General features: G+C 37.2%; 1 non-coding gene across 1 annotated transcript; it reads left to right on the top strand.

The window, feature by feature from the left end:
* Window positions 1-896: 896 nt before the first annotated feature.
* On the top strand, window positions 897-1026 carry LOC111827167. The gene has a single exon (XR_002830682.1). It is a non-coding gene; the product is annotated as a small nucleolar RNA SNORA42/SNORA80 family (small nucleolar RNA).
* The last annotated feature ends 9250 nt before the right edge of the window (window positions 1027-10276 follow it).

Raw genomic sequence — 10276 nt, 5'->3', positions numbered from 1 at the left:
AAAGAGCATTTTGATGGTTGCCAGATAGGAGGAGGTTTAAGGATGGGTGAAAAAATATAAAGGGATTATGAAGTACAAATTGGTTGTTACAGAATAGTCATGGAAATGTAAGTATAGCATAGATAATAAAAGCGTAATATGTAAATCAACCAAAAGACCGAACAGCAGAACAACCACCCAGATGACCTTCTGGATGACCATGCTATGACACCCACTGGCTCCAGGCCAGCCAAGGCAGGTGTGGTGTGATAGGTTGGGGGCCTGGCCATCACCCAGTGATTGCCCCAAAGAGGGAGGCCCGGGCTACCTGGCCAGTGACACTGCAGTGAGTAGCCTGGGCCTTCCTCTGCGGGGGCAATCCATTGTGGAGCCCTGGCTGGGTGGTCAGAGCCTACCTCTTTGGAATGATCAAACTCAGGGCTCTGGTACTGTTAAAGGGCACAGGTCGGGCTGAGGGACCTCCCTCCAAGTGAACAAATTTTGTGCACCAGGCCTCTAGTAGTCAATAATATTCTAATAACTATACTTGGTGTCAGATGGATGCAAAATGTCTAATCACGGGGGTGTACACCTAAAACTAATATAATGATGTATGTCAACTATAATTGAAAAAAATAAAAATGTTTTAAAAATAGGGGAAAAAAGACTACTTCATTCAGCAAGGCTATCATTTAAAACTGAAGGATAAATAAAAAGCTCTCCAGACAAGAACTATCTAACGAAGTTTTTTTAACACCACACCAATATTACAAGAAATGTCAAAGGGACAGCTTTAAAAAGAAGACGAAATTAAAAAACAAAACAAAGGAACATAGTTAAAAGACTAAAATGGCAATAAATATATACCCATCAATACTCGATTTAAATGTAAATGGGTTAAATACGCCAATAAAAAGACATAGGATATGGGCGGCCCTTGTTTGTGGGCCTCTCATAGTGAACCCATGCCAGAGGAAGTTGCAGCCTCAAACCATTGCCCAGCCCCCTTACCCTTGGGCTGTGAGCACTGAAGGGGGCTGTACAGTAAAAAAAAAAAAATGGTGATGGAAGTAGGTTTGACTTTAGGTGCTGAACATATAATACAATATACTGATGATGTATTATAGAATTGTATACCTGAAACCTATATAATTTTATTAACCAATGTTGCCCCAATAATGTTTTTAAATCCTCACCCAAGGATATTTTTTCCATTGTATTTTTTTAGAGAGAGAGAGAATGGAAGGGAGGGAGGAGAATTTAGAGAGAGAGAGAAACATCAATTTGAGATACATATCAATTGGTTGCCTCCTGCACACTTCTCGACCAGGGCTGGGGATGGAACCACAACCAAGGTATATGCCCTTGACCAGAAATCAAATCCAAGATCTTTAGTCCTATGGGCAGATGCTCTAACCACTTAGCAACTGTCCAGGGCATCACCCCAACAAATTTTACAAAAATATTTTTAAAGATTTTAGGCACTGAGACTAAAAGAAAAAATACATGAATTTCCATTAGAGTAAGCAATGCTAGCTGCCATAACAAACAAACCCCATATCTAAAAGCAATAAAAGTGCCCTAGTGGCTGGCTAGCCAGTTTGGCTCAGTGGATAGAGCGTCAGCCTGTGGACTGATGGGTCCCGGGTTCAATTGCAGTCAAGGGCACATGCCTGGATTGTGAGCTTGTTCCCCAGTTGGGGGCATGCAGGAGGCAGCCGATCAGTGATTCTCTCATCATTGATGTTTCAATCTCTCTCACTCCCTCTCCCTTCTACTTTGAAATCAATTAAAAATATATTTAAATTTTAAAAATAATTAAAGTAAGTTTTTGCTCCAAAGAGCCCAAGTAGCTCCTTTATACCTTGCAGCTGTGCCATCTAGGACATATGGCCTCTATGGCCATCCCATGGAAGATAAGGGGAGCTATAGAATTATCCCGGGTTCTCTAAAGTACCAGGCCTTTGAGGGGACTCTCAATTGCACACACATTCTATTAGAACTGAATCATAGGTCCACAGTATACCACAGCAGAGACTGGGAAATCTAATCTTCTGTATCTGAGATGATGGAATGGTGTACAGTAAACATACACAGCCTGTCATTGAATCTCTGTGAGGGCCAGGGTGATACTCAGACTAAAACATTTCTCATGGATAACTTCCACATTGAACATATTGCCATTGCTACTAAGCACCAGTGATCTTAGGGATTGTTGCATTTCAAGGAACCTGTTGTCAATGCTACCATACCTACAAGAAGATACATTCCCACCCCCTTCTCTGCCCTCTTACATTGCTCTCCTTCAAGTCTAGATCCTGTCCAGTTGTGATAAATTGGCCAAAGCTAGTTTACATGACTAGCTCATAGCTAGAGAATCCGTGGATGTGACTGGTATGACTCTACCTTAGGAAGGCTGAAATTATAATGTGTAAAATGTTCATATATAGATAGCAAGGATGTTCAAAGGTTTAAGTAGTTGCAATGACAAATATTACTAAAAAATTGATAAAGAAAATATTTTCTTATTCCTAAATGATTTAATGTTCATTTCCTTAAAAAAGAAGGGGGGATCGTCTGTTATCCAGCGCAGTACAATTATCAAAATGAGTAGCTAACATCAATGCAATAGCATGATCTAATCCAAAAACCTGATTTTGGTCTCTTCCATTTCCTCAAGCACATTCTTTTATAGGAAAAATAAATCCAGTGTCATGTATTGTTAGGTTTCTATAGTCTTCCTTAATCTGGAATGACTCATCAGCCTTTCTATGTGTTTGTGACAAAGACTTTTTGAAGAGTACAGATCAGGTATTTTGTAAAATGTCCCTCAATTTGGGCTATTACGATGTTTCCTCATGATTAGAAATAGATTATGCATTATTTGCAGGAATACCATTGAGTGATATTGTGTTCTTCTCCATGAATATAATCAAGAGGCACACGGTATTTATTTGTTTCATTACTCATGATGTAATCTGCCAATTCTCAGCACTGTAGTTACCATTTTCCCTTTGTTATTAGTATCTTGTGAAGAGATATTCTGAAACTATGTTAGTATCATGTTATTCTTTAAGTTTTTACCTGTTAATATCATAATCCTTGATGACTCTGGCATAAATCAATTTTTATTATGATGATTGTGAAATGGTGATTTTCTAAAACAATCAATCCATAATATGAAAAAGCTTCTGTAATTCGTGTCATTCTTGTGCATGTGTCATGCCAATTCTTTCTGCATTGCTCTAGTTGTAGTATATGGACTTTTCATCAAAGCAAGTTCACTAAGAAACATATTTCAAATAGAGAGTGGAATTTGTAATCTCAATCTTTACACAATCTTCATTTCATCAAAAGTTCTTCCAGTCTTTGTGTGCATATATGCATAACATATAGTCTGTGAACATGAAATGTATAAACATTTCACTTAAGAACATATCATAATTTTATAGAATTTTTGATATAATTCAAATATAATACTCTTAACATTTATTAACATTCATACTTTAGTAAGTAGCTCACAAACTGATCCTCTTTCAGTCTTCAAACATCATCCTTTCTCGCTCTGTTGCATGAGCTAGTCCTTGACTATGAAATGACCTCCCCAATCCCTTAGTCTTTATTTCAATGTAAATGATGCTTTAATGAAGCTTAGACTAAATCATGTTCTTCTATTATATGCTTCTCTGTACTTATTTAAATAATTATCACAATTTATAAGTCCATATTTATTTAAATTAACAAAGAAAATGTATGTGTCCCTGACTAGACTGTGCATTCCTGAGGCCAAGGATTCTGGCACCTAGGGCAATATAGCACAGTCACAGTTCTCAGTGAGCACAGGTGGAATGACTTTGAGCCTGTTTCTGGACATTTTAGTTATTTCTATTTTGTATTGCATGCACTGATAAACATTGTCATGCATATAGCTGACATGATAACACAATTTAAAACTTTAATTATATTAATTGTAATGGGCCAAAGATACATTTACTTTATTTTAACACAAGTGCAATTTTGAATTTGCAATTCAGACTTCCTACTGAATGGTAAGAATTTAATTAAGTGGCCATTACATAATTTAAATATTTTGTGAACCCTCACAAACCATTTTACCATCTCCATACTACAGCTTCTGAAATATTTGAGTTTGTTATTCACTGATTATAAAAAACACTCCAGACTTCAATAGTCACACCTGAATGGCTTCTCAGCAGCATTGACCTATTCCATCCTCCCTTTTATCTCAATGGAAGCTCTTCTAATAGGTTGATCCAAATAAATTTTCCTTTAGATTAACTAATTAAAGATTCTTGTTCTTTCTACTCTTAATTGCCAATTTATCAAATTTAATCACTTAGTTTACCAGAAATGTCTCATCTCTTATCAAACTGTCATTTAATTCTAGATTCTAGAACCTTGTTTGTTACATCCTTAAATTGAAAGAGACCTAGAGATATTTTCTCAGGAAATCTCTTTATAGTTAAACATCTTCACAGCTATTTATGTCTTACAGATGTGGTGACAATTGTGACCCAGACAAATCAAGGAACCCTGCTTCATATGACTAGGAAACCCCACTCTCTTGTCCCCTATTTCTCTTTAGCGGCCCCAAAATAACTTAGCTTTTTAAATCTACTCCTCATTGAAATTGGCCTTCAGTGCTTAGTGCCGTGCCCTTCAATATTTTCACTCCATGTATTTTTTTTCTTTTTTGCAAAGCCTCTTAGTGAAAACCATTTCTCTTAGGACACCTCCTAAACTGTGTGCCATAACTAGCATTCTTAAAGCCAAAAGCCTTAAAGGACAAAGCACCTAGGTTTTACATTTGTATGTTGGACCTCCTAATTAAAGATGTATCTACAACAATTTTCTCTGCTAGTATTTTTCATGTGCAACTTCTTTGTCATAAAGATGACATATGTAACCAGTGCTTGCTCCTTCTCTAATCTCTTATGAATAAACAATAAAGAATTTACTCAGCTTCAAGCTTTACATTTCAACTATTTTCTTCCCAATGCTATCCAGGGCAATCAAAATATAGGCTTAATTTTTAAAAATGGCCACAACCTATTTCCTTGACTAGTTATGATCACTGCAACTATGTTAGATGAAGGCAAGTTACTTTGAAGAGAAGCGATTTTCTACTTAATCTCTGTGTGGTTACACTATCAATGGAGGAAGCATTAACATAAATTTTTCCTACTTAATGATATGAATTAACTTAAGTCATAATTACATGAATAAAATATCTTGTAAACCTTTTCACACACCATTCTACTATCTCTATACTACGGCTCTGGTATTCACTGATTATGAAAAAACACTTCAAATATTTTATGTTAATTTAATGTGTCATTTAGTCCCATTGATTAGGATTTTCTTAGTTAATATTTCTTCAAATCCATATCACTGAAAGGTTAAATCCAGTTTTATCAATATTGAAATGCATGCCCTACCTCAATTTTATTATACCAGTGGGATTGGTTCTTACATACAGTTATCATGAATGTTTAAATGATCTTAATTTATATGGTTGCTCTAAATAGCAATATCTGCAGATTATCTATGTGGTTAATTTGCATTTTTATGTCTGTTTCAAGCTGGGAAGATGATGTGATATTTCTCTTCACAATTACACACTTGTTTTAAAATTACTTTAAATATTTTATTGTGGGCTAAGAAGTGACTCCAAATGTGGTAATAAATAAATCAATAAATCTCAAACCTAGCCCTCCTCCCCTCATAAAAGAAAACATTCTCCCTTCTAAGGGGAAAATAATCCTGTACTTAATCACAGTATAAGCAGGGTCATAGCCAGGCTTTCTGGGGAGTTGAAACTTATGCAATTTTCAAATCACTTAAAAACAGAAGAACCCCTCAATATAGCAAGGGTATAAAGCTATGATCATGTGAATATATTGCTAAGGCTGCTCCCAAGATTTTGGAAAAAACATGTGTCAAGTCAGGATTCCTGAATTTGAGCTCCATTAACTCCCTGTCAAATCACTTCTGCATATGAAACAGAATGTAACACGGGGCTATGCAAACAGCAGAAGAAAACAGCAATAACTGCAAGGAGTGGAAATGGCCTTTTCATAGAAAAGGGACTGAAAGGCAATTGTTAAATTGATAGTGTTTACTCTCCACATGAGGAATATGCAAGGAAAGAATGGTTCCTCCCATATTTGACTTTTACATTTCTCATAACTTTTATAGTGAAAATACATTCTTGTGTAACTTGTGTGTTGTCTGCGATTTTTAAACACACACACACACACACACACACACACACAAATATTTCTTGAACTAGGCACTGAAGACTGGCTTTATAAGAAAAGATGGGAGAGCATCTTAGCTAACGTTGCCATAGTAAAATACCAGAGACTGCATGGCAAAAGCAACAGCTATTTATTTCTCCTAGTTCTGGAGGCTGGGAGGTCTGGGGTTAGGATGCAGCACAGTGAGGTTCTGGAGAGAGTCCTCTTCTTGACTTGCAGGTAGCTGCCTGCTTCCTGTGTCCTCACATGGCAGGGGTGGGAGTTGGCAGAAAGATTGGTTCTCTTCTTATAAAGGCACTAATTCCATCAACAGTATCCCACCTTCAAGACTTCATCTAAATGTAATTAACTCCAAAGGCCCTTCTTTCTAATGCTATCACATTAAGGGTTAAGATTTCAACATATGAATTCTGGGGTGAACACAAAACATTCCTTCAGTAACATAGAGGATCTAGCTTGAAGGAAGGAATAGATTTTGCAAGGATATGAAGTGGAAGGTGAAGAGAACGTTTGAGCGTCTGTTATAAGGCAGGCTGCCTTATCACAAGGTTCTCCCCATAGTATAACAACCCCCATCCACAATCTCTCTTGACATCCTAGGGAGAAAAGAAATGGTAACTGTATGAAATATATTAGAACTTAAAATATAATATTATAGTTACCTCAGCTAAGTAAAAAGAGAAACAGAGGTCATCAAGCCAGAAACAAAATTAAAATAAACTGTGTATTCTTCTAAATATATTCCTCAGTCCACATGTCGGGGTGGGCCCAGGTGTTTGTATTCTCCTTTTTGGCATAAAGCAATAAAAATACTGTAGTATCTCTAGCCAGTTTGGCTCAGTGGATGGAGCATTAGCCTCAGGACTCAAGGGTTCTAGTTTCGATTCTGGCCAAGGGCATGTACCTTGGTTGCAGGATGGATCCCCAGCCCTGGTCAGGACGCATGTGGGAGGCAACCAATATATGTGTCTCTCTCACATTGATGTTTCTCTCTCTCTGTCTCCCCGTCCCTTCCACTCTCTTTAAAAATAAATGGAAAAATATCCTCAGGTGCGGATTAACAACAACAACAAAATACTGTAATTTCCAAAGTTTAGCTGAATGGACATATTGGATAAATAGCATTACAATACTTTTCTCTGGGAATTTCCATTAACTTTCAGAACTCTTTATACATACTCTGTGAATTCCATGTCCCCAACCCAACCCCCATCTCCCCCCACCCTCCAGAGATGCGTGCTCTGCAGTTTGTTTGGTTCTAAGAGTCTAGCACCAGCTGGAAAAGCCTAACAAAGAATAAATCAGTATGTCATTGTACCATAGGAACCGCCTACCAGAGTCTCTTAATTCAAGATATAAGTCAACAACTTCAATTATTTTCCTTCTGGAACACTGATGTTTCACAAGCAGGATCAACATTTTGACTATTAAAAGTCATCTGACCAATATTTGTGAAACACTTATTTTATGTAAGACACTCTTCTACACTGAGAATACAAAACAGCTCAACATAATCCTGCTCTTGAGGAAGCTACTCTTAGTAGGAGAGCAGAAACTGAACATGCAATTATAGGATCCAGTGATAGATTCTGTCATAGAGTGGCACTTTCTCTTTCTATTGCAAGGTGTATTAATGAGCTCCAACAGACAATAAAATAATTAAACTGAGCGAAAAGAAATATTAATGGGAAAATCATATTGAATACACAATGTCCATGGTATTTTTCTTGAATATTAATCCTGATAATCATAATTTTACATAACATTTTGTATACCCATAGTTTTGTAAAAATATTTTGTCCTAGTTCATAATTGGAATTAACTGTTTTGACAAATTTCAGTATTTATTAAACAACAGTGTCCTAATGAAAATATCACTAACTCTAGCTGCTTGCACCAATGCTATAAAAAAAAAGAATGCAAAATACGTTTCTAATGACAGATTTCCACAAAATTTATGGGTAATCTGAACAGCATGTTTTACTTTAGGGTCAACTCTTCCCCTTCTTCCATTGGAAATTGAACATCACCAACTAAATTATGATTTTTGTCATTTTATTGAAAATATTTGTGGTAAAGGAGAAGTACTCCTCTTGAGTACCAATCATTGTGTTGACCCTTTCTGCTGACCTAGCACACAGCAGAGCATAATGTAACCTCACTCTTCTCTTCTCTTCTCAAAATATTTTACTCTTCATCCTGAATAGAAGAGGCCAGAACACAGAATACTTACTTATAAACCTTAGAAAAGATTTAACAAAAATCATCTCAAATGTTATCTGCTAGGAGGATAACTTCTCCCTATATAATTATACAAAGATAAAACCTAATTTAATTAAACTCTCTAAATATACACTGAGTAGCCAGATTATTATGACCATCTGAAGTTTGTAGGCAAATTAGTTATAATTTTGTGCTGAAGTTGCTAGAGGGCCACACCATTATAAATAGGGAAGCAAGTTGTTTACCATGACAGAAGTGATTTTTTTCCCAAAGATATGGGTAAACAATGCTATTTAACAGCCTTTGAACATGGGATATATTTGAACATGAGTGGCCAGATTATTATGACCACCCCATCAGTACTTCGTTGGGCCACCTTTTGCCTTCAATATTGCAGAAATTCTTCTTGGCATTGACTCCACGAGATGTTGAAAGGTGATGCGAGGAATCTGACACCATGCCTGATGAATAGCACTGTCCAGTTCTGTGAGATTTGATGGTTGTGGAACCAGCTGTCTGATGGCTCTTTTAACTTCGTCCCACAAATGCTCAATTGGATTGAGATCTGGTGATTGTGGGGGCCACCTAAGCAAGGTAAAGTCTCCCTCATGTTCTTGAAACCACTCCTGCACAATATGAGCCCTGTGGCATGGCGCATTGTCTTGTTGGAAGAAGCCATCTCCATTGGGATACACCATCAACATGATAGGATGAACTTCATCAGCAACAATACTTAGGTATGTTGTGTTATTCAAACATTGTTCCACACGAATTAAAGGGCCAAAATCATGCCAGGAAAACATGCCCCAAACCATAACACTGCCGCTACCAGCTTGAAGGGTTGTACTCATACATGTAGGGTGCATGCTTTCATGCTGTTTCCGCCAAATTCTCACTCTGCCATCTGCATGATGCAACTGGAAACATGATTCATCGGACCACATGACTTTTTTCCAATGCTCGACTGTCCAATCCTTGTGTTCCTGTGCGAATTGGAGACGTTTTATCTTGGTAACTGCGGACAGCAAAGGTGTTTGAACAGGACTTCAGCTTCCATATCCCATACGATGCAGTGTACGGCTAATTTGCCTACAAACGTCAGGTGGTCATAATAACCTGGCCACTCACATTCAAATATATCCCACGTTCAAAGGCTGTTAAATTGCATTGTTTACCCATATCTTCAGAAAAAAATCACTTCTACTGTCATGGTAAACAACCTGCTTCCCTATTTATAATGGTCTGGTCCTCTAGCAACTTTAGCGTGAAATGATAGCTAATTTGCCTACAAATGTCAGGTGGTCATAATAATATGGCCACTCAGTGAATAAGACCAAATAACCCTATAACTCTAACATTACTGGAAGAAAGAAATAATAATAGATATTATTTAATGAATATTTACTATGTGCCAGGAACTATTTTAAGTTGATATATGTTTATGTAAGTAATTTATCTTTGAACAACAAGAGAGCAAGGGGTGCCAATAATCCCTACACAGTAAAAAAATATGCCTATAACTATAGTTGGTAGTTCCAACTGCAGTTTAAAAATATATAGCTTTAGCCCTGGCTGGTATGCCTCAGTTAGTTGGGAATCATCCTGTGCAATCATCCTGTGCACTGGCAATATATATATATATATATATATATATATATATATACTAGTGGCCCGGTGCACAAAATTTGTGCACGGGGGTGTGTCCCTCAGCCCAGCCTGCACCCTCTCCAATCTGGGACCTTTCAGGGGATGTCCGGCAGTCAGACATCCCTCTTGCAATCTGAGACTGCTGG

The sequence above is a fragment of the Myotis lucifugus genome, unplaced genomic scaffold, assembly GCF_000147115.1.
Source record: "Myotis lucifugus unplaced genomic scaffold, Myoluc2.0 scaffold_140, whole genome shotgun sequence".
Classification (NCBI taxonomy): Eukaryota; Metazoa; Chordata; class Mammalia; order Chiroptera; family Vespertilionidae; genus Myotis; species Myotis lucifugus.
The sequence above is the reverse complement of the archived record's forward strand: the minus strand, read 5'-3'. Positions and strand labels throughout refer to the sequence as shown.